This window comes from Rattus norvegicus, chromosome 14 (assembly GCF_021556685.1).
Source record: "Rattus norvegicus strain SHRSP/BbbUtx chromosome 14, alternate assembly SHRSP_T2T, whole genome shotgun sequence".
Lineage (NCBI taxonomy): Eukaryota > Metazoa > Chordata > Mammalia > Rodentia > Muridae > Rattus > Rattus norvegicus.
In genome coordinates, this window is record NC_141547.1 from 18,468,831 (window position 1) to 18,493,424 (window position 24,594).

Sequence of the window (24,594 nt, forward strand, 5' to 3'; positions counted from 1 at the left end):
CCGTCTCTCCCTCCCCCTCTGTCTCTCCCTCCCCCTCTGTCTCTCCCTATCTCTCTCTCTCTCCCCCCTTACTTTTTGAGGCAGGGTCTCAGTCTAGATTGGCAGTGCTAGCCGACCAATAAGCTTCAGTGGTGGTTTGTGCCCACAAACCCCTTCCCCTGCACTGGGATTATAGATGCCTGGGATCAAACATAGCTCCTCGTGCTTACCCTAAGCACTTTTCCCACCGGGCCACTTCTTCAGTCCCTGCTGCAGTTATTACTCATATCCTTTGACTTTAAAATAAAAACCATTTACTAAGGTAATTGTTCTATAGACAGAAAATTCTGAAAGGCTTCTACAATACTAAACCCATTTTTAAAAATATTCTTCCTTGACTTTTAAAAGAAAAAAAAAGAAAGAAATCTAAATTCCTGTGACTCTATGGTGGAGTTCAGTTCAGTGTCGCCAGCTTCTTGGTAACTGGCTGTTTTCTCTGTGTCCTACTTTCAGGATTAGCAGAAAAAGGAGTCAAATGGGAAATGCTTTCTCTATCCCAACAGCTGGGGTAAAGGAAGAACATACAATAGAAATCACCAAAAGTTTTATTGATCTGGTTTTTCATATTAACATTTAAGTGAGTTGGACAGAAGAATAGAGCACTTAAGGAACTATAACAGATACAATTTAAAAGAAACTGAAGATCAGCAAAATTGGTCCGTTCTACCCTACAACACATGCAACCCTCATCATTTATGGATTAAGTTTATGTAATTGTCTATGGCCCCAAGATCAATACTCATGGCATTTTGTGGTCATTCAAGGACAAAACAGTGAAAAGTTTGAGACACTTGGAATCACGCTGCCTCTGATTTCAGCTCTCATAATCCATAGAAGTGGCGTCTCTGGGTCTACTCAGTGCTTTTCCTTTACATTCTTCTGGCCTCCAAAGGCCTTAATGGGTGAAACCATTAAGTCAATGAGGCACGATCCTCCTCCTTTCTCCCTCTACTTCCTCACTACTCTGAGGTGAGGAACATCCTCCAGTATCAACTCTCACAATGAACTGTTCAATGAAATGTTGCCTTGCCACAAGTGTAGAAGAGATGGGGCAGCCATGGACAGAAGCCTTCACAATTGGAAAATGAAAGAATTTACTTTTCTTGTAAGTTGATTACATTAAGCATTTCATTTCAGTAAATACAAAACTAAGCACAGAGGGCTATGATAACACTTCCAGGGGAAAAAGATACATGTAATAATAACAATAATATATATTTTCTTATGTATTATAGAAGATAATATAATTCATAATATAAGAGTTACAGTGCTGATGACAGGAAATTAATGGTACTAAATCAGCAACATATATTTTAAAATTGCAGTGTTTAATAAATATGTTATACTTTGCTTGGCTGAAAAAATATGATAATAAGAAGCTCACAGCAGCTAGAATCAATGGTTTGATTAGTTTGGTAGGCATTAGACAGTACAAAGCTAGCTAACTAGATACACTCACACACAGAATTTTTTTTTTTTTTTGGTTCTTTTTGTCGGAGCTGGGGACCGAACCCAGGGCCTTGCGCTTCCTAGGTAAGCGCTCTACCACTTAGCTAAATCCCCAGCCCCTCACACACAGAATTTAAATGTTAGAGTTAAACCTATAGTGGAAACAAATTCTCCTACTAGACATCACAGGGTAAGAAATAAGTGGAGTGTTACAAATGAACTGCCCCTTTGCTGATATTGACAAGTGAAATCACATAGTCCAAACTAGCTAGGTCTTAATCTTATTTTTAACTAAACTAAAAACTTCCTGTCATATGCTCTCCAAAGAACTGCTGAGCCTTGCAGAACCTCCTCCTACTTGAACAGAGTCTTTCTTTCAGAATTCACCTTTGCTACTCTACCTTCCTACACACCAACCTACTCGAGGCAGAGTAGATTTAGTACTGTTCTTTGAACTCACTTCTGCCCTTGTCTAGGGGCAATCCATGCCAAGACTATTCTCAGAGAGAGCCATCCCTCTTAGCCATAGACAGCCTCCCTCAGACAGTAATCCGCACGCACACTTCTGTGGGAAAAAATGCAGCATGTGTCTGGAGGGGCTACCTTTGGTGGCCCATCCCAAGGTGCACCCCTAAGAAATTATGCCATTCAACATCCGGGGTAAAAGAGGTTTACTGGGAAGAGAGGAGTGAGGACTTAGGGAAGGTGGACATGTAGACAGAGAACAGAGAGAGCAGTAACGGCAGAGAGATATATAAAAGAAAGTCAGTTCTGTATTTTCTCATCTCCATGGTAGATCATGACAGGGAACTTCTGCCCTATTGAGCGCCCCCATAATGAGTAGATCTTTAAGTACTTGAAAGACTTTGACCTGGATAGTCCTAGGGAAAGATTACTGTCATATTGCCTGGCCCTACTACAAAGTAGAGGCCAGAAAATGGAGTTTAGCTATATAAAACCATTTTACGATGAATTTCTTTTCTGTGAAAGACAAACCCTATATCCAGGCACTCATGTTCTTCTACCAAAACATCTCCATTTTCAAAAGCAGCAGCAAACCACCAAAGACAATACAATCTTGACCCTGACATTATAGATGATTCATATGTACAATGAATCTGAAAGGTGCATATATATTGGCAAACCACAGGGTTTCTCTCCAGTATAACTTCTTTCATGCTTGTGAATATTACTGTTAAGTACAAAAGCCTTACCACACTAATTACATTCATAGGATTTCCCTCCAGTATGACTTCTTTCGTGTTATGACCCTAAGGGACATACAAAGAACCTTATTTATTTCACTCAGTCTCAGGTCAGAGGATATATCCTAGTCCCCATATTGAGAAGATATTGTGATCATGATACAAGTTTACAATTGGTTTTCCAACTTCCCTGGGAATACAACAACATGCTCATACCAGAGAAAAGCCTTATGAGTACAAGGACTACAGAAACTCTTCTGTCTGTCCTGGTTCACATTGCACACGTGGTGTACCTCATACTATAGGAAAGCATTATGAATTCCATCAGTGTGGTAAAGCCCCGAGTTCTTCCAATTGTCTTCAAAGAGTTGGAAAAAAGACTCATCTGAGAAAAAGATGCAATAAATGTGAGCCACATACTAAAGGCTTCAACCATCACTGGTGTCTCCAAACACACAAATGAACCCATAACGAAGAGGAACCCTATCAATGTAAAAATCTCACTGAAACATTTAGATCAGATTCATATTTACAGTTACACCAAGGGACTCCTTTGGAGGGGAAACCCTATAAATACAATCGGGGTGATAAAGGCTTTGCTTTGCGCATGTGTGGGTCATCTTCAAAGACAAGAAAGAGGTCATACTGGTGAGAAGCCCTATGAATGAAATCAATGTGGTAATGCCTTTGCACATCCCAGTCATTTTCAGAAACATGAACTCTTAATGGAGAGAAACCCTATGTAAACAACAATCATGATAAAAGCCTTTGCATGAAAAGGTCATTTTCAAAAGCATTAAAGAACTCAGACTGGAGAGAAACCTCATGAACCTGATTATTAAGGTATATGGTTGGGACATCATCCTGGAGTCATGTGATGGGAGTCATGTGATGAGAATTCTGAGTGCTTATGGAACATTCCATGAAAACAAGACAAGAGTCTTATGATATTAGTTCCTCCAAAACACATATTGTTTTTGGAATGTTCTTCTCATGGGTATAACAGATAGGAATTGCACCACGTCCGGAGTGGTGAAGAATGGTGCTTTAACAGGAACCAGATAAAGGACACTAAAAGAAGGAGGGGTATGAGGAGAAGTCACAATGCTGGGGACCATGTTGATATCTGTGGCTCATGTTACTGCGGAGAACCATTGTGGTCTGTGTTACAGCCCGAAACCATGTTGATCTGCCATGGACTGTGCTGCCACTGGGAACCATACTGATCTGAGTAGCTTAAGGTCATAGTGATGTCTGGGTCTGTGGTCCTACTTCAAGTCGGGTTTGTTGATATCAGTGGTCCTCGTTACCAAGGACGACCATGTAGATGTCTGTAGTCTGTGCCGAAGTCACGTTGATGTCCATGGGCCAAGCTGCCACCAGGGGCAATATTGATCTAAGAGGCCTACATTGCCACCTGAGGTCTTGGTGATGTCTGTGGTTCCAGGATGCCTCTGGTGGTCTTGTCTTGATCCAAGGTTCTACTGAAGCTGGGGTCAGGCTCATGATCTGTGCGGTCATCAGAAAACGTGTGGAGGCCCATGATCTGTGCTCCTGCTGACTATGAAAAACATGTAAAGTTGAGAGGGAGGGACATGGAAGGCTTCTGTGACAACCTTCCCCCCTCAAAGTAACAGTCTATACAGGAAGCCAATGAGAACTCTTAAGAAGTGTGACAACAGGATGACCTACGTGTAGATCTCTACAATTGATGGCTTCTTGATGAGGTGCTGGAAGGGTTATGGTGGAAATGGAAGGACTGGGAATTAAAAATGTGATCATATGATATCCCCAGGGGATCAATAAAAATGTTATGCTGAAAAAAATAAAGTTTTAGTAAAGATACAAACATACCTATATGCATAAATGATTATGAATGGTGATTTTGTCCTAAAGCGAAAGATTATTCCAAAGTGAAGGCAGTCAGGTAAGGACAAAACTAGAAATGTTGGCTTCCTTTCCTCTTTTGCAGCTGGCCTGCACTAAGCGCTTGCTCTCCCTTCATGGATTCACATTTTATTACAGATCATTATACCAAATTCCAGCTTCTCACCACCACAGGCAAACGAGTCCCATTATTTTATATGTAAACTTGCTTCACTCTACGTTTGAAGTTCTACTTCTCCACTCTATCTTTTGTTTCATTCATTCTGTTCTCAAAAAGAAAAGCATTTATAGATCTTAAGATAGAAGTTCTCAGGATTTGTACATTTCTCATTGGGTGTAGAATTTATATGATTCTGCAATAGTATTTGGCTTTATTTAGCTCTTATTAAGGACATATATGTGTGTATGCAACTCCAGTTAACTCTTGGGGTATGCAACTTAGATTTAACTCGTTGTATATGGGCATCTAATTTTAATACAATTTCTCATTTAAGAAAAATATATATTAAGATGATATACCTACTAGGACAAACATGTTTTAAAGAAGCCACCATGTTGGCCAAATGGCCTGCAAGCTGCCATTCACCATCTTAAGAAGATCACATGGTATGAAACAACAATTATAAAACTCCTTAGTCCTAAAGAACTGTTTTATTATTTTAATTCCTTTCAGACCAAGAAAGCAACAAGTCTCATATTTTAAGTTGCTACAGATTTTTATGTAAAGATGTTAGAAATTAAAAGTTATAGTTTTACAACATATTGTATATGTGATTCAACCCTGGTTTAAAATATTTTTTACTGGATGATGATATTTCAATGTTTTAAGCTCTGTTCAGACTAACGAAAGCTAATTTAAAATGTTTGTCTAACTACTCATATTTTTTGCTAGTACATGAACACTCTGTGCTTGTTTCTAACTAGTCTTGAATGCATGAATGAATGCCATTTCTCCTGCTACCGGTTACCTAGGATCAATTATCTCTTCAATTTCTGACCATGGATCTAACAGAATAGAAAAAAACAAATATTTAAAGATGGATAATTTTGAAGTTACTGTGTAATGTTCTATTACTATTTTATACTGTTCTATTTCATTGCTTTGAAAATAGGCTATTGTTCACCCTTTTCAGACACAGGCATGTTTTGAAAGTCCAGGGTCAAAAATAGGATTATTTACATGCTAGTGGATATAGTTAAAACTCATAACTCAGAGTTAGTAATTGAAAGTTTATGCTCAGATAACCTTAAATCTGGATTATAAACAGCATATGATTTCTTTGCTAAGATCTGGAGAAGGAGGAACTATAGCTTCACTGACATCTTGGTTAAGGGTAGTGCGTGTGATATGAGCAGACCAGGAAGCAGGTCTCCAAAGATTTTTAAATGAGTAAGATTTTTGTATGGTTTCTGTACTGTCTGGATAAATTGTTTATACTGTTGCTCTACGTCTTTACTCTTAAGAAGGTACTTTAGCATTACAAAAACACAATTGAGAGATTTTAAACTTCTTCCAAAAATTGGAGGTTTGCAGCATTAAAAAGTTTAAAAATTATTGCCTTAAAATATGCTTAGCCATGTTTTTTGCTAATGTTATTAAGCTATAATATATCTTTAGATTTCTATAAGCTGTAGATGTTTTATAAACTAAATTGTATGGGAAACTTATGTTTTATAATTATATACCATGTAAAGGTTAGAAAAGTTAAAGTCTCTTTATGGCCTATATGTTTGAAGATCAAAAAGTTTTATTTGGATACTAGAAGAGCTTAACTCAATATTGTGATTTCTTTTTAATGCTCAAAAGTAGTGGGGATAAAACCTAAAGCCCTAGTCTCATGAAAACTACTATAAGAAATGCAAGTTGATAAAAACCTTATACATGATCAAATCCTTGAATGTGTTCAGAAATGTATTTAAAGTCATGCGAATAACTGATGCAGTCAATTACATACAAGGTTAAGTCTTTTAGTCTCCTGCTTTCTGTTTGCAAGGTACAATTTAGAATAAATAACCAAGAACAGACAAAGGTTGTTTAACTCAGTACTAGCCCTCAACCTCTCAGAGATCTGCTGACTATGGCATTTAATGGTTAAACTTACTGTCTTAGTTTGGGTTTTACTGCTGTGAACAGACACCATGACCAAGGCAACACTTCCAAAGGACATCATTCAATTGGGGCTGGCTTACATTTTCAGAGGTTCAGTCCGTTATCAAGGTGGAATACGGCAGCCTCCAGACAGACAAGGGGCTGGAGGAGCCAAGAGTTCTCCATTGTCATCCAAAGGTAGCCAGAAGTAAACTAGCTCCCAATTGGCTAGGAAAAGGGTCTCAAAACCCACCCCGACAGTGACATACTTTCTCCAAGGCTACACCTCCTCCAATCTAATAGTGCCAATTCCTGGCCCAGGCATATTCAAGTCACCATACTATGACAGACAGACTCCCAAATCCTAACAGTGTCGCCCCTAAGACCTCTAAGACAAGATGGACACAACAACAAAGGACTCTACCTGCATTGTGATATGTCAACCACAGGTAAGATCACCCCAATGCCTTGCCTGCTGCTAGGACCTGAACTGAACCAGGGACAGAGGACCCAGAGAGTTAATTGTCTCCTATTGCCTAAGACAAGGTGAGATCATCTCTCCCATGTTCCTCCTCCACAGAAAATAGCCTCTCCTTTGATGGTAAGACTGACTCTGCCTGCATTGCTACGGAGAGCCATAAGAACACAGGACAACTGCCAATGTAGTGGACTGTGGACTAATTGCTCTCATTTTAATTAATATATGGCACTTAGGTTATCATTTATTTTTCTCAGGTCTTTAATTATATTGACAGCTAATCTAACTATAGCTTGACAGCTAGAGAATAATAGGCAACTAGCTCCTTACCAAGGTAATCCACCATCATGTTAGTTCATTAGTCAATTCATTAGCTAGTTAAAACTACTAGGTCTTTTCTTTAGAAGAGCCAACAGGGTTGCCTTGCTTATAGGCTTCACGTGAAAAGACAAAGGTTTCAGGTGTAACGTTTTTGCTATTCCTTTATCTAAAGAAACTGACTTTGCAGTGACTTTGCCCATGCTATTTCTTCCAAGAAAATGGACTCTGGAGATAGGCTACCTATACTAGCTTAATGGCCTAAGGAAGTTTCTGGCCTGGTATTGGTCATTCGCATAGCATAGAGGTCCTTTAGGTTTCTAGCGTCCCGCCATCCACTGCAAATCTATAAAGGTCAGAGAGTTCCATTGCTAGAGTTTTGTCTATGAAGGTTTCCCCCCTTCCTCAGCTCCATTTCCACCACATCGAGCTGCACATGGCAGCTATGTTTCCTATCCTTTACTTTAAGCTAGCTGTCCCAATGAAGCCCCCTCTCCAGGCTCCATTCTCCTTTTAGCCTAGCATGCTACCCTCTGGTACAATGCATTATTCTCTCTCCTATTGCCTTCCACCTCAAGAGTACAACATAGCTGTGAGGAACTCCCTCCCAAGAAAGCTCATTTGAATGGGTAATTTTGCATTAGCTTCCATCTCAACAGACTCATCATTTCTTTTTGCTTTAACAGAGGTTAAACATTCTCTCGTGATATTTCAATGACCTCAAAACACCCCAGGTGCATCACTTTGTGAATTGTATAGAATTGTTTATTTCTATTTCAGTGACAGCAAAACATAGATAACATCTTTTATATAAAAGTATAAAGAAAAAGCCCATTTTAGGATTAAATTCAATCAGAACAAGACGTATTGAGGAACCTAAATCAATCTGCCAGAAATAGATGCATTCAATTTGTATCTAGGAAAACAATAAAGAATATCATCCCAACTTTAGAAGACACTCTTTTACCATCCTTCAGGTGCAGTAGAGACTAGTCTTCCTTGTATTTAAGTTACTAGAGCTGTCAACAAACCTGCTTTTTTTTTTTTTTTTACATAATTCAAGTGAATGGTTTCCACATTGTTTTTTGTTTGCTGTTGTGGGGGGTGTTGAAATCCGGGCCTCATGCATGGGAGGCCAAACTCTGCCAATGAGCTACATCCCAAACCTTCATCACATGATTTCCTATTCCTTTAAGTTTACCATTTACAGAAGAACTCATTACTTGCAGTAATTGAATAGACCATTTTACTTCATTGTAAGAGTATACTGAATCTAAGACCATGTGAAACATCAAGAAAAAAAAAACGCTTTTTAGAAATTGAATGTAGGGGTTGGGGATTTAGCTCAGTGGTAGAGCCCTTGCCTAGCAAGCGCAAGGTCCTGGGTTCAGTCCCCAGCTCCGAAAAAAAGAAAAAAGAAAAAAAAAAGAAATTGAATGTAGTTTATGCCTAGGAATAATCACTACATTGATAACAGCATTAGAGTTTGAATTTGAGATTGAAAGTTGACCACGCTAGGTGCTATTTTTGTCCTGGGGTTTCAAACTTTATTAATACAGGGAAGAAACAAACGGGTTCTAAATAGTAGTGTAAGAAATACAAGAGAACAAAGGATTTCATCATATTATCTTTGTGTAATGATCGAAACTCAAATGGTCTCCTGCTGTTGGCTTCCTGGATCCCACCTAACCCTTATTAGTTACAACAGTAACGAGGATACACATGAGCCCTGAAGAGTACACGCGGAGTTTCTGCCACACTAAAACATTAGTAAACAGAGGAGCTAATTACTTTATTATTGATTTGAAGACATGAAATCTAGTCGATTTGGGGGGTGGGCCATCTTGATTTGTGAAAACGCCACATTTCACTTTAGTGTCGTCTTTTCCCTACTGCCTGTAAAGCATGGTTTTGTTTTGTCGAACTTTGTTTCTCACTATAGAAATTCCACAGTACTGATGACTTCATGAAAACCATTCTGAAATTAGTCAAAGCCGGAGTTGATATTTTAATTTAATTATGAACATTCTTTACTTTTAAAAAATGTTCACAAAGAAAATCACTTGACCCCAACCTTGGCTCACAAACACTTGAATAGCATTTTCATTAAAAGGTCTAACATGATGCTCTAATACCACTGAAAACCTGATGATGTTTCATGAATAGTAATAAAAGGAGAGGCTTCTGATCCTGGATTAGCTGAGAAACAGACTAAAACTAACTCTGAATGTGCCATTCAGAGAACTGGTGCCTGGCTTGAGCATTTTCCCTTTAACCTAATAAAAACTAGTTTCCTCCCATGGAGATCAAGTGAAAAACTGGAGACAAAGAATGAGAAAAAAACAAGAGTGAAAGCCATCTATCACTCTGAAAGCATTGCAGAAAACAGATGCAGCCAGGACTCAGTATTGAGTCATAGATCTGACATTTGACATGTGGTGCTGATGTCCTCAGACCTGGCTATGAATCCCCAGACCATTTGCTTAGGGACCCAGTGCAAAGTGGTAGTGACAAGGATATGGGGAAGCTGGGCTTGAGAGGTTAGCATTCTCCTAGAACCTTCCATAACATGAACTCAAAAACAACAACGCAACAGAAGGGCAATGAACACTTGAGAAATACAGAGTGCTCAACAGCCGAGGCTGTGTACACGTGAGGTGCTTGGTGATTTACAGGTGAATCAAACCAGTCTGGTGGCTTGGAGGCTAAGAGCTTTCCTGTATGTGGGAAAGGGAGAACGGATAGAATTTTGTGAAGTACTGTTTTTGATTAGATATGTTAGTGCTAAACCCAGAGAAACTGTATCTATTCAGCCAGTCATTCATTCTGCTTGGTGTGTGTGTGTGCCTTAGAAATTCTGGAGATACCTATGCCTAATGATTGAACAAATGGATAGATACATTAGAGATGGGATTAAGGTTTCTCTGTAAGAGGAAATAATGTTAACAATGAGCAAAGGACAGTGACTAAAATGTTAGCTTTAGACTAGATTAGGAGATGCACACACACACGCGCGTGCGCACACACACACACACACACACACACACACACACACACACCTGAAAATACACAGCTGTAGTGCTATACAAGTCCAGAAGAATAAAGGCTAAAAATCAAGGTATCTGTGAGAGCCAAATTCATTTTGGAGGTTCACACTGCCTTTCCAAACTACGTGTGCGTATATATAGTGTATAAGAATTTAAATTTTTCCCTCGGGAAACATGCTTCTATCATCATGTAATCACTCATTGTATTGTTATTAACTCTGTTCAAGCCATATCATCTAAGTTCTCTCAAGCTTAAGTCAAGCCAACAGATGATTAAGGATGAATCCTGAAAAGGAAAGCCATTAGAGGGGAAAATACGAATGACAGAATAATTAAGACCTAACCTTAGAAAGCAAATCTTAGAAGGAGGATATAAAATCCAAATGATGATGAAGTCTGTGACCCCATAGGGCAAACACAAATCTTCACTGAAGCCTACAAGAATTCTCTGGGCACTTATTAAAAGTCCCATAGGCATCATCCTTGAATCAAAACTTAGCTTGAATTAAACAAGGAGAGTAAAACCCAAAATTAAAATATGTAAGTATTTGTCAGAAGCCACTCCTCTTAGGCACATCAGGGAGCAGTGACTCTAATTTCCCTTGGCCTCATTAATCTGATAATTTGTTGTATGAAATGAGCATTGCCTGAGTTAATTAATAGAAAGAATGATTGACACTTGCTAAACAAAAGTTAATGGAGGACATTTCTAAGTAGTGGAAATTAACAGCTTTTTCATCCAAGTCATGTTTTTTCTTTTATAATGACACATATTTTGTCTTTGCTTCATGGCTATCCCAGCCTCATGCTATGACTAGCAATATATTTTACTGTCAAAGACAAAACTTCTAGACTTGAGTCTATCACATGAAATCTGGTGACTTTGCGAAGTACTTCATCTACAAAAATGCTCATGTGATGAATTTTGGTCACTGTTTCTAAGTATTTGGGTACACCCCTCTTGCAACATTCCAGGTAATTGTAAGAATGATACCATTCTCATTTAAAGTTGACGGATTAGAAAGGGCCAGTTAAGGTAAAAATCCCCTCAAAATTACGTCATTTTAACCTGAGAACATCTGACGAACTGTGCCAACAGTGAACTCGCCTCTCATGCATTGCCAGGTCCCAGCAGAGGAGATAAGGAATAGGCAGAGGGGCTTTCGGATGATTGAGACAGAGACCTTGGCCGAGACATTCTTGTTTCTGACTAGGAACCAGAGAACTTGCTTCTTTAGTTCTACAGATTTTACAAAAGAGGCACTGTTGCAATTTCAAAAGAAATACAGATCATATAATTTTGTCCCTGGACAAATGTTACAAGTACAGAGAGAACATGTATTATCAGTCTCAAATCATTTTAGAGTACATGAGCATTTAGGACACAGGACTTCTTCATATTCTCCAGGAAAGTGAAACTCTGAACAGACAGAAAAGTAGCTGAGTCCGTCTAGGGCAATTCCTGATACTTGAACAATGAATAGTGGTTGAAGTACAACTTGTGAGTTACACTGGCTTAAAAGTTTGAAATCTCTCCTAGGTTGCAGGCTGACTTATCCTAGTCATTTGTTTTCCCTTTGTTTTTAGTTACAAAAATCTCACTGTAACCTAATGTGAACCAGTCTTCTTATAATTGGGAAATTCTTATATTTCCTTTATTAGATCATATATATATGACTTAATATAAGCACTTTTTTGTGCTTTTCACAATTCCCATGGCAACAAAGACCCCAAAGTAGGGCCATATAAGGTTACTTCTTTGAGAGCAGAAATGATTTTCTGGGAAAAGACATGAATGAATCATAATGTGAGAAACAGCACAGTGACGGAAGCAGTGTTCAGCTCAGCTTTGCAGAACTGTGTCAAACAACTGTGCTGGCTTCAGGGCTTTCCCAGTTTCCCACTAGCCATGGCTGGGCCAGCGAGATCCTTTCTCCCACTGTAAACTTACTCTGCCTCTCAGGAGGAGGCAGCATGCAGGAAGAAAGACTGGGATGATGCCAGAAGGCCCTGCGGACACTTTAACTACTGTGGGAGAGGGACCACATAACACGATTCTCCCAAGTTCACCTTCTAGACCTTGTAAGGAGAAACTTGCAAACTTGCCAAATGCAAATATCAAAAATCACATCTATGTATTTTTAAAACGTGGCAGAAAATTTCCTCCAAATGAATGGCAGGGGCTACTGCGGCTCTCTCATTGACACATAAGTTTTTGTTAAATTCTTCGATTTATGGCTAATTTTCCTCACCATAACTAGTTATAAATTTGTCTTAATAAAATATGGAGCTGTTTGTAAAAATTATAATCAGTTTCAATATGAGAAATGAAGAAAACCAAGTACTTTAAGAAGAGAAAAATATTAGGAAGAGTCCTGGCCTGCTTCCATTGTGTGTGAGTGTAAAACACCTGCAATAGTCTAGTCAAGATGATAGCGATTGACTCACACTGCCAAAATTACCAACCCTACATGTGTACCTATATTAGTTTAAGTCACAAAAAAAAAATTTACTGAAAGTAGCCACAAACACATTTACTCAGTGAAAAAAAATGGCCTTCCCTCCAAAGAATGTGTTTCAGTGTGTTGTGGTCCTTAAGTAGTTTCTCTACAGTGTCTTGCAGCTCAATAAAAATGGTATCCGTCTGTGACATCTTACGGTAAGACTAGAAATCACTAATTAGTAGTTGTGATAAGAGATGGGAAGTATTGTGTCCATAGGCACCAGGCAGCAATTGTGTGGGAATCCTGTCAAAGACCGACTTGATTCTGAGACGCAGCACACATTTTCTTCAGGCCCACAGGAAAACACAGAAACCTAGGAACCACTTCTTACTGCCTTGGCCTGAGACGCTTTCATTATAAATTGGCTGTGAAAACGGCTTCTAAGAATGCGCTGGGACAGATGGTGGAAATATCACCAAGTTTGCTGTTGGAAGCTCAAGTGTAAACACATGTAGGAGGGCAACTGGCAGCCTCCCCCGAGCGCAGAGGAGCCCATTATGAGAGATTTTATTCTCCTTAGCTTCCTTTGCCTGATAGGATTACGTGATATAATCATGCTCTAGCGATTTATAATGAGGTGTTCAAAAATAACAAAAGTTAAAGTGAAGGTTACAATAAGACACCCCCTCCTTTATTGGTAGAATGGCCACAACAGGAGAGACAGACAGGACAGTGGGAACATGGAAGTAGGTAACAGAATGGCTACTCACGCTTGGTCGCACACTCATGGCAAACAGCATTATTGCTCTCTAAACAAAAAAAAACGTAAAAATTGAATTACCATAAACCCATCAATCTTGCTACTGGGTACGAGCTAAAAGCAATGAATACAATGTTCAGAAAAAGCATCTCCACTCCCATGTTTACTTCAACACTTCCTACTAGCCAAGAAATAGAAACAACCGTGGTACCCCATGGATATAATTTTGTTGTTAGCAATTTTTTGTCATTAAAAACAAAAGGAGGACATGAGAAAAATAAGTCTAACCGGTGGTTATGAGACCTTGCTTTTCAGAGGACCACGAGTCAGTTCCTGGAACCCACGTTAGGGAACACGCAGCTATCTGCAGTCCCATTTCCAGGGTATCTAATATTCTCTTCTGGACTCAACAAGGAAGGACTCATTACACGGTATCTCATTGATACCGCAAGGAGCAGGAAGTCTGCCTGCAAGAGGCAGCATTCCCATTTCCTCATCGGCTGCACTCTGAGCATCTGTCTTTGCTTACTGTTGCTCACGCACACGCTTCCTTTTTCAGTTTTCTCTGCTCCACTGTGCCGATAATGAGATTCTGAAAATTCCTCATGTATGACAGTCTCTTGCTGCTACTCTAAGTGTCTGAGCAGAGCCCCGCTCAATCGCATCCGACAACACAGGGTCCTGAATAGGAGCAGGCAGGCAGTCGTTGGCTATGCCTGTCACAGTATTTGAAGAAACTTTTGAGTTAAGAACTACATGGGGGGTTGGGGATTTAGCTCAGTGGTAGAGCGCTTGCCTGGCAAGCGCAGGGCCCTGGGTTCGGTCCCCAGCTCTGGGGAAAAAAAAAAAAAAAGAAAGAACTACATGGATACTTCAAAAGGTGTGCTACCTTTCCCATGAGATGCTACGATATTTTAATAATCTCTACCTACAAATAGAATTGGAAAAAATATAGACGAAATACAAAATTGCTAAGGTTAAAAGATACACACTAGAATCCGTAGTCATGGCAACAATATACTAGTGAATGAGTATGCCACAAGTGCATGATGTATTTAACGTGCCTGTAATGTTGCATGGTACTTCTGGCTTAAGAAGCAGACTTGACATGCTGTGTAATGAATTCACAGAGAAAGGGCTTGAGGATCCTGACAGAGCTGCTACATTAACTGGTCCCGGATAGTTAAAGTGGTTTGGAATGATTTCTCTAAAATGCAGAAATAAAAGAATGACCACTACCTTGCTTTTTATGAATCACTGTAGATACTTGATTATGGAAATAAATAATGAATGAGTATAGTTCTCTGTAATCATACCATCAATACACACTGAATAGTTTTGCCCATAAACTCAGGAGACTCCCTCATCAGTTCATCAGGGCTGTGCAGGTCAAACTTGCATGTCTTGTGGCTTTCAGACACATTTTTGGAAAGATATAGAATGCTTTCAGTCATTTGATATTTTCTCTACCTAGTGCTATTCAGCATTGCCTCATGACCTATAGCAACATTAACTACTGAATGTATATACATCCGTATTTCTCCTAAAAGTTTTAAAGCCTCAGATGAATCTTGCTCACTAATTGAAATCTATGGGAATGGGCTCTTACAGTGCTCGCTCATGCACTCCCTATGTAAGAACGGGATGTGGACTCCCACAAGCGGCCATGTGTGCTACCACTGCCAATTTCCTTCACGAGTCAATGAGTTCTTATTTCTTCCTCAAGATCTTTTGCGATTTTTAATAGTTTCCCTGATTCTAAGGTGATACCTTTGCCTGTCTACTTCATTTGTCTGTCACTTTCCACTCCTTTTAGCTCTTACCAATTTTCTGATGCATTTCTAAAGAATCCTACATTACTAGATTTGACTAAGGGTGTGGAGATAGATATCCAAGTCAAGGCAGACTAGAAATAGTAAAAAGACAAATGTGCTAAGTGAGAGGAAAAAGTCATTTCCACTTCTTCAAAACAGTTGAGGCAGAGAAAAGAACATGACTCATGTTTGCCATTGAGAATTACAATTTGTGTAATATATTCTACACCACATGGGTCTTTGCTTATAGTAATGAAGCTCAATGGACTAAGCATTCTTTATCTAAATGGCTTCATTATTACATTTTTCTGATGTACAAAAATATATTAATATATCCCAAGTTATATATCACCTTTTGTAAAGTGAATAGGTCATCTCTCTTTGGATACCATGAGGACTCAAGTTATCATGTACCCACATATTTGTAGTATATATTGTTTTAATTTTATCTGTGTGTGTGTGCACATATGTGGCCAAGCATAACACTCCAGACTCCACATATTTATAAAGCATGGTCAGTCTGTAGGTAATTCAAATTTAGTGTACATAGAGGCATGAGGAGATCTAAAGGGCTCTTCCGTTAGTTTAGCTACAAATACTGCTTTTAGACTTCAGACTAAATCTCAATGGGAACAGTAGCAAGAAAGTTAGTGTGGCTGCATCCAGTGATTCTGAGTTCTTTCCAACCCTTCATACTTACACATAAATATATAAAGCACATGCATATTTTTCTGGACATATCCTCAAAGTAAACATGAGATGTCTCAATGGGAGGACTTTTTTTTGGGGGGGGGTTCTTTTTTTTTCGGAGCTGGGGACCGAACCCAGGGTCTTGCGCTTCCTAGGCAAGCGCTCTACCACTGAGCTAAATCCCCAACCCCAATGGGAGGACTTTTTAACACATTTTGTTACTGACAGTTCATCTTCCACTTACTTGGTAATTTGATGGCCACCTGTGCTCACTAATTAGCTTTATTCAAAAGAAAAGAAAAAAATCTTACTATGGCAACCTTTTAGAGCTGGGATTCTTCTGGCAGAAACAGATTCCTGGCATCTCATAGGTGTTGTGAGATACAGACATTTTGTGTCAAGCAATTCAATTTCTGAGCTAATCCCATGCCATGGAGAAAGCTCCTTGCTACATTGTCACAAATCTCTCTTAGAACCAGGTCATTGCCAAAGGCAGATGTCACAACACTAGCTGAGCAAACAGAATGCAGAAACTACTTTGGTAGACAATTCCGAGTCAAATACACTTTTAGTGCCTCTGTAATTCATCTGTCCAGTTGTGTTGCATTAATAGAAAAAGGACGCACCATCCTATGCTAGCACCGGCTACTCTGGCCCCAGAGGCGGTCTCGCCACTTCCATGGCTGGCCCCATGCAGGGGTTGCCCATCTCGTGTGAGCGGTCACAAATCCCTGTAACCAGTAAAATTAAAACTCCAGAGGATTGCAATTTATCAAATCAGATTTGTATCAGTAAATCCTCACCCCACGAATCGTCCACACCATAAACTCAGAGCCAATTGATATTGGTATGAACTGCCCACCTAGAGAAGAGAAATTGCCCAACACGATTGCATAGCTTTTACTTAAATTTACGAAAACTGTCCCTTGGCGTGTCCGTGCGGAGCGTCTACACTGGAGCCGCTACAGTTTCATTTAGCATTTGCAGCTCCAGCATAGCTACCTCCACCTGAGCAGGCATTTACAGTCCTGAGAGCCCACGGGGTCATCCTCCATGAGAGTCTCTTAGGTCTTCAGGGAAGTAAATATTTTTCTACTTTAAAACTAAAACTCATAATATGACAGATGCCAAATACATATTTATTATTAGCCCATGTATCCACACACAAATATTTTACATCTCGAAGCAAGAACTGCAGCTTTGACAAGTGTGAGATTTAATGCCACCACCTAAGCTGCCACAGCATAGGAAACCTCAGATGGCCTCCTTCACCACAGCGCATAAAGCACCAGACATTACTGAACATGCAGTACGAACAGACGTGAATCACTGACGTGAGAGGAAGGGCTAGAGGCGATGGTCACTGTTCAAAACTCCCTTCAGACTGCCAATGACTAAATCAGGACTTTAGGGCACACAATGCTCAGTCATTTTGCAAGCTTTACCGTTCGCTGTCTATAGTTCTTTACTGGTCCCACCAAGTAGTTTTTTGCACAGCTCATTGTGTGCAAAAGGGGCCAAGTCATAGATTATTTCATTTTATCCTCTACAGCTGACAGAAAGTATGCTAAATATTTCTCTTACTTAAGCAAGATTGCAAGTGGTCCTGTGAAGCAAGGAACTGAAAGAAAGATGGTCATGGATCTGCAATTGTTCTCTAGATCCTGAGACTACCAGTAATTCAGCTGCATTTTCAATAACTATGGCCCCTTTAGTGGGACGAATTCCTTGACTTTTACCTCTCTTCCTTCCTTTCCTTTCCTTTTCCCTTCTTTAATGTGAGCGCTCTATGTGCATATACACCTGCACACCAGAAGAGGGCATCCGATCACATTCTAGGTGGTTGTGAGCCACCACGTGGTTGCTGGGAATTGAGCTCAAGACCTCTGGAAGCACAGCAGTCAGTGCTCTTTTAACTACTGAACCATCTTTCCAGCCCCATTTAAAAAATGATTTATGTAATGTACATTGGTGTTTCGCTTACATGTGTGTCTATGACCATGTGTGGTCCCCTGGAACTAGAGTTACAGACCACTGTGAGCTGCCCTACAGGTCCTAGAAACTGAACCCAGGGCCTCTGTAGCCAGTGCTTTTAACTACTGAGATATTTCTCCAGCCCATTCCTCAACCTTTTAATGACTAAAAGCATCACGTCCCAAGACCTTTAAAGAACCTTTTAACATGAACACTAGACTCCTTCAGAAGCAAAAAAAATCAATTAAACATCCTCTCTTATCCCCAAGCTCCAAGGGCCCTCCATCTAGAACACAGACTATAGCAGCATTGAAGTTACACCAGAGTCTCTCTAGAAGGATCAGGTTAAAGAACAGGTGTTCCCCAGCAAGATGACAAACATACACACGTGGGAACCATACAGGAAGAGAGGGGACACCTGGATCCCATCAATGCTAACCACCATGTTGATCTACTATAACATTCAAAGTAAGAGATCCCAAGAATCAGAATAGGAGAAATATGAGTATCTATCAGACAGGTTAAGGACAGACTGGACTGAGAAGTTACTAAAGTATGTGATATCCCCCAGTTCCCACTCCTGCCATGATTCTCTCACAACCTGTTCATTTGTTGCCATTTGCAAATTTCTAACTAGGAGCTTTGGCCTGTTATGCTCCCCCCTCCCCTCTTCAGTTTCCCGTTTCCTTATACTTTAAGCATCTTACAGACTTTCTGCACCTTTCTCTTCCAATGACCCAGCTCCCTGTAATAATGAGGCATCTCCTTTCTTTTTCCCTTTTGTGCATTTTCCAGAGCTAAGGATCATTTCCTTTAGATAAATAACTTCTATTTGAATGGCTAACACAGTAGTTTAAGTTCTTCATGTTTCTCTACACGGACCCCAAACTCGCTGGTATTAGGATGTGAGTTAACCACCATTACCCTACCACCTTTCTTTCTATTTGAAAGTTGCAAAATTTTCAACTTTTACAGTTATAGAGCTAAGGTAAAAGTGGGTAATAGTCTGAGAACAAGTCTAATCTGTCCTTAGCTTATACTAATATATTTGAGAAAATTCAACAAATTAAAGAATCACTGAGTGGATGGATTACCCATTTCTCGAGCACACGTTGCTACAGCTGCTGCCTCACCCATAGCGTAAGAGTCTTGAAGTACAGCTATTCATAGCCTTTCTTGATGGGTGTATAACATGCCTAATCTTATAAGAGTGGACTGTCATGGCAATGATCTAGCTGTCTTCCTATGCAGCGTGCTAGTACCATCAAAGGACCAACATCCATTTCAGCTCCAGATGGCTGAATACTCTGTGCATAGAGCTATGAATAGAAAACATTCTGCAGAGTGGATACTTTCCATAAACTTCTCCTAGTCCACAGGGAAAAGCCTTTAAGTAATAACAGTTCTAACTCAGGCTTGGCAATTACAATGAATCCATTAATTTCAGGTTTGCTGCCAATTCAAATTGAAAGGTCTAATTTTTCCCTCTGTTGAGGCAAAATACTGTATATAATTTTGTTTTCCTTCTTAACATTTCTCGGCCTAATACATTGCATGCTTATCTTTTTCTCAGTGCAGCGACTCTTCATTCCATGCATGTCTTTGGGTGCACTGTCCTTGATTCAAAGCCTCAACTGTTTTCTTAACCAGTTTCTCCCTAAACTAACAATGACTTCAAGAAATTCGCAGGCAAATGCATCCAATTTGAAAATATCATCCTAAGTGTGATAACCCAGTCACAAAAGAATGCACCTGTTATGTACTCACTGATAGGATATTAACAAAAAGCTCAGTATACCCATGATACAACTCACAGACCATATGAAGCTCAAGAAGGAGGGAGACCAAAGTGTGGATGTTTCAGTCCTACTTAGAAGGGGGAACAAAATAATCAAAGGAAGCAGAGGGAGGGAAGATTCTGGGAAGGAGAGAGGAGAGGAAAGGAAGGCTGGGGAGGGGGCAGGGTCAAGTAGAGGAGGAGAAGGGAAAGAAATACAGAGAGTCAGGAAATGGAATGGGGGTGTGTAGCAGTGAGGGGTGGGGAACTGGGGGTAGCCACTAGAAAGTCCTAGATGCCAGGGAAACAAGAGGTTCCCAGGACCCAATGGGGATGACATTAGCTGAAATACCCAACAAAGGGGAGAGAGAACCTACAGAGACCATGTCCAAAGGTTAGGCACAGCCCCTGGTTGAAGGATGGAGCCACCCACCCATCTCAAAAACATTAAACCAGAATTGCTTTTGTCTAAAGGAAATGCAATGACAAAGAGTAGAACAGAGACTGAAGGATTGCCCATCCAGAGTCTATCCCATCTAGGGATCCATTCCAACTGCAGACACCAAACCCAGACACTATTGCTGATGCCAAGAGGCGCTTGCTGACAGGAGCCTGGTATAGTTGTCCCCTGACAGGCTTTACAAGAGCCTATTACAAATGTAGATGCTTGTAGCCAACCATCAGACTGAGCACAGGGGAGTTAGGGGAAGGACTGTAGGAGCTGAAGAGGTTTGCAACCCTGTAGAAAGAACAACAATATCAACCAACCAGAGCTCCTAGAGCTCCCAGGGACTAAACCACCAACCAAAGAGTACATGTGGCTCCAACTGCATATGTAGCAGAGGATTGCCTTACCTGGCATCAATGGGGTGGGAGCCCCTTGGTCCTGTGGAGACTCGATGCTCCAGAATAGGGAACTGTTAGGGATATGAGGCAGGAGTGGGTGGGAGGACGGGGAAGCACCTTCATAGAAGCAGGGGGAGGGGGATGGGAAGGGGACATTTCAGAGGGGAAACTGGGAAGAAGGATAACATTTGAAATGTAAATACATAAAATAACCAATAGAAAAGAAAGTTCTAACTTCCAATGTGATGGTAACTAGTCAAGACAGAAGCACAACTAAGTGGGATACTAGACTGTATTCTCACTGTGGGGGTCTTGAGTTTGTTCTATGATAGTGACTGTACACCAGGAGAGCCACTTTCTAAGAGAGCACTGACTAGGAGGAAGTTGAGTTTGGGTGCACTGACCAGAGACTGCAACAATGAATAGAAATAAAATTTAAAAATCAGAACACAACGTGCTACTTACCTGTCCTGGATGGATGCACAGGGAAGAAATGTAAGAAGTCTGCAAGCAACTGGCTGGGCACTCAGAGAGCAGACAGTGTGATCCCAGAACGAGGGTCTTCAGGAGAATCCATACATACGGTCCCTCAGGCCTGAGGCGGGAGCTGAGGAAGGAGACCTATAAGAGGAGGAGCTTGTTTATTTGAATCTGGTGTTAACTATTAAGTTGTGTTGAGGCCCAGCTGAGGGATCTGCTGGCTCTGGACCTAGGAGATGAAGACCATTTGACTGTACCACACATAGCCACATAGAGAGTGGAGGAAGTTGAAGCTGTGTATAGGGCTGCTGTGTGTTTTTCACCTTCAGACTGCCTGAGGCACCATGTGGTGGTGCACCCCTGTAGTCCCCAACACTCTTGTTCTTAGAACCCTCCTAAGAAGTGGGGCCATGTTGTGAAGAAGTAGGGAATGATTACATCCCTGCAAAGTACCCTTTATTCTCCTAGAGTAATTGTCATCTCCAAGGCGAACTGTCTCAGTCTGCTAACCTAGGCCTAATCCTGGAGCTTCTGGCCTCTCTGCAGTCTAATCTAGGCCTAGAACGTTTTCAGCCTCGGAGACTTGCTGCTGAATAATCTCGTCCCTTCCTTGTTTTGTTCTGAACTCTGGCAAGCTGTCTACTCAGCTGTTCTGACTCGAACTCCTTCCTAGCTGACTGACTCAATTTGGTTTCTCTCAGTTTCTCCTGGATTGCTCTGATTAATCTCGAACTCTTGTAACCTGTTCTGATATTCTGGCCTCTTCTCATTCCCTGACTTTTTTTGTCTTTGCCTGTGTCTAGTTTGTTCTCCTTGCAACCTGTCTTTTTGCCACTCTCCCAGTAAAACTGCCTCTTCTCTCTGCACTGCCCCTTAAGTAGCTTCCTTTCCTCTCTTTTCTTATCAGAGTTGGGCGTATCCTATTCCATTAAATCTTTCTCTGATTCATCACTTTATCTGCCATTCAGTTAGACATCACTTTCGAACATGGGTGCTTCTTCTACAAATTAACTTTACTAACTTTACCTTCTTTATTTGGAATTAAAGGTGCGTACTAAGGATGTGTCTGTATTCTAGCCAGTGGAGGGCAGAGCCATGCTGCAATTAGAAACAGGTTTTATTTTTATCCCCAGTAAATAATATAATCCTGGGGTTTACAATGTGATTAAATACTCAGATGCCTGTCTTCAGTCTAGACTGATACATTGTCATTTTTGCAATAACCTTCGATCTATTTTCCTTCTGTTGATTACACAGTTCCTTCTGTTAGAGTTAATTTCTTTTTCTTTTCTTTTCTTTCTTTTTTCTATTTGTTTCCAATCTATTTGTGATTGAGTCTAAGTAGTCATATCCTCTGAAGCTGTCTGTGCTCTCAGCCTGGAGCTCCTTCCAATGTGGGGGTTGACTGAGATAGCCCAGCAAGAAATATCCGACCTACCATTGCCCTGAAGGCTTAAAGGGAACCCAGTAGAAAGGAGACAGATGCACCGTCTTTGTAAGCAAGAGCGGCAATCTTGGCTTCAGGAAAATGTACTTGTTTCTCTTTCCATTGAGTTTATCACTAGAAGCATCATCAAAAGCACCCCGGACGACAAGTTACATTAAATGTGTTTCTGCCATGACCAGGAGAATTTTTCCCTAAACAATAATTTGCTTAGAACATTGTTTTTAAAAGTCAAATATTATATTTTAAATATAAAGCATATCTAAAATTATCTAGAATCACATGACATATTCATATTGATCTCATTATTTTTTAAGTCTCAATTTGAATATTTTGAGTCATTTTTTTCTTTCCTTTTGACTTCCAAATCTTAAGTACTTTTCCTGTAGTTCGTGTGTCTCTTTGTTTTAATGACACCTACCCCACCACAGTCATAACTGCTCCCTGCACTGGCCCTTTGTTTGTTGCTTCTCTATTAAAGGTCTCATAACTGATCAGACAATCACTCCCTTTGATCAGAGTTCTAGAGAGGCAGTGATTCTTTCTCACAAATCAAAGGCTAATGAAATGCCAGGGGCAGTAGAGACCCTGACTCCAGTGAAAGCACCAAGGTTTAGCTGTAAGGTGAATCAGAGGAATCTGGAAGGAGGTGAAAAGTCATGAGCATGCTTCTGTTTGGTTTTAGGATTATGTATTTTGTGGCATGCCCAGGACACACAGAGTTCCATAAAGCAGAGGGTAGGAAACTTACCCTGAATATGAATCACAGCAGGAATGTTCTGGCAGAAGCAGTAAAGAGTTAATGACCTAATGGCCTCAAACAAGCTGAGGAACTCCCAACAGAAAAGTTTACCTGGTGATATCATCTACAGGTATTTGGGAGCTGAGAGCCTCTGACAAGAAATCTAAGGTATTGATAAGAATCCCCTGCCCTTTGGTCTTTACAACCCTGAGCAGCTGGGAACAATGTGCAGATGGAAAATTCCACTCCAAAAGTTCCTTTTTCTTCTTTATAAAATCCTCAAGGTCCTGGCCTTGGTAAAAGTCTCCATCCAGGTGGAGAGAAGACCCTGCTGGTTAGCATTCTAACCAGGGACAAACTGCTTCTGTCCAGACTCGTTCCCCTGGTTTTCATTTTCACCTCAGATTGAACTGTAGGAAGCACGAGGGAAGTTGTTCTCTGGACGGTGACAAGGACGATTCACTCAGTAAACAGTGTGGCAATCACATGCAGGAGATCAGATCTGACCCATTCGACTTTAACCATCAGAAAGCAAAACTGCCAGGACAAACTACATAGAGAGAATTAAAAGTATGAAGAAGAAACAGAAGGTGGTTTGTTAATGACCACTAGAAAGCAAATTATTCAAGCAAATGTAAAGAGACGGGCATGTGTTGGAACGTCCTGCTCCACACTGTACATGTTCTGTTCTCCCACTCTATATTCTCTGTATACCAGTTGAGTGAAAATGAGCACATGACTATTCCAAGGTATGGTTGGGGAAAAGGACCTTATTGTAGATATGAGGCAGAGTTCAGCCAGAGGCATATGAAAGGGGCCACGAGAGAAGAGAGAGCTATGGAGAGGAAGAGGAACAGAGGAGAGAAGAAGAGAGAGGGCAAGCCAAGCAAGAGAGGAGCTGAGGACCAAGAGCAGAGCCAAGAGACCAGAGGGCTGAAATGGTTTCCATTAGGAATCAGAAGCTAGGGAAGGGGAAGTCCCTGTAGGGGAGAGGTTTTGGGTAGTGAACAAGATTTGAGATGCTGGACAGAGCCACAAGAACTTTGTCCTGCATTTCTTTTGGACCTGACACCAATAATTGTTTTTATATAAATTCATTACTGAGGCTTCA

At 40.5% G+C, this 24,594-nt stretch overlaps 1 long non-coding RNA gene across 1 annotated transcript; it reads right to left on the bottom strand.

The window, feature by feature from the left end:
* Positions 1–1,711: 1,711 nt before the first annotated feature.
* LOC148001256 (uncharacterized) lies at positions 1,712–23,840 on the bottom strand. The gene is made up of 4 exons (XR_015637322.1): positions 23,493–23,840; positions 21,283–21,438; positions 13,727–13,765; positions 1,712–4,254 (listed from the first exon to the last, which is right to left on the bottom strand). It is a non-coding gene; the product is annotated as an uncharacterized LOC148001256 (long non-coding RNA).
* Positions 23,841–24,594: the final 754 nt, after the last annotated feature.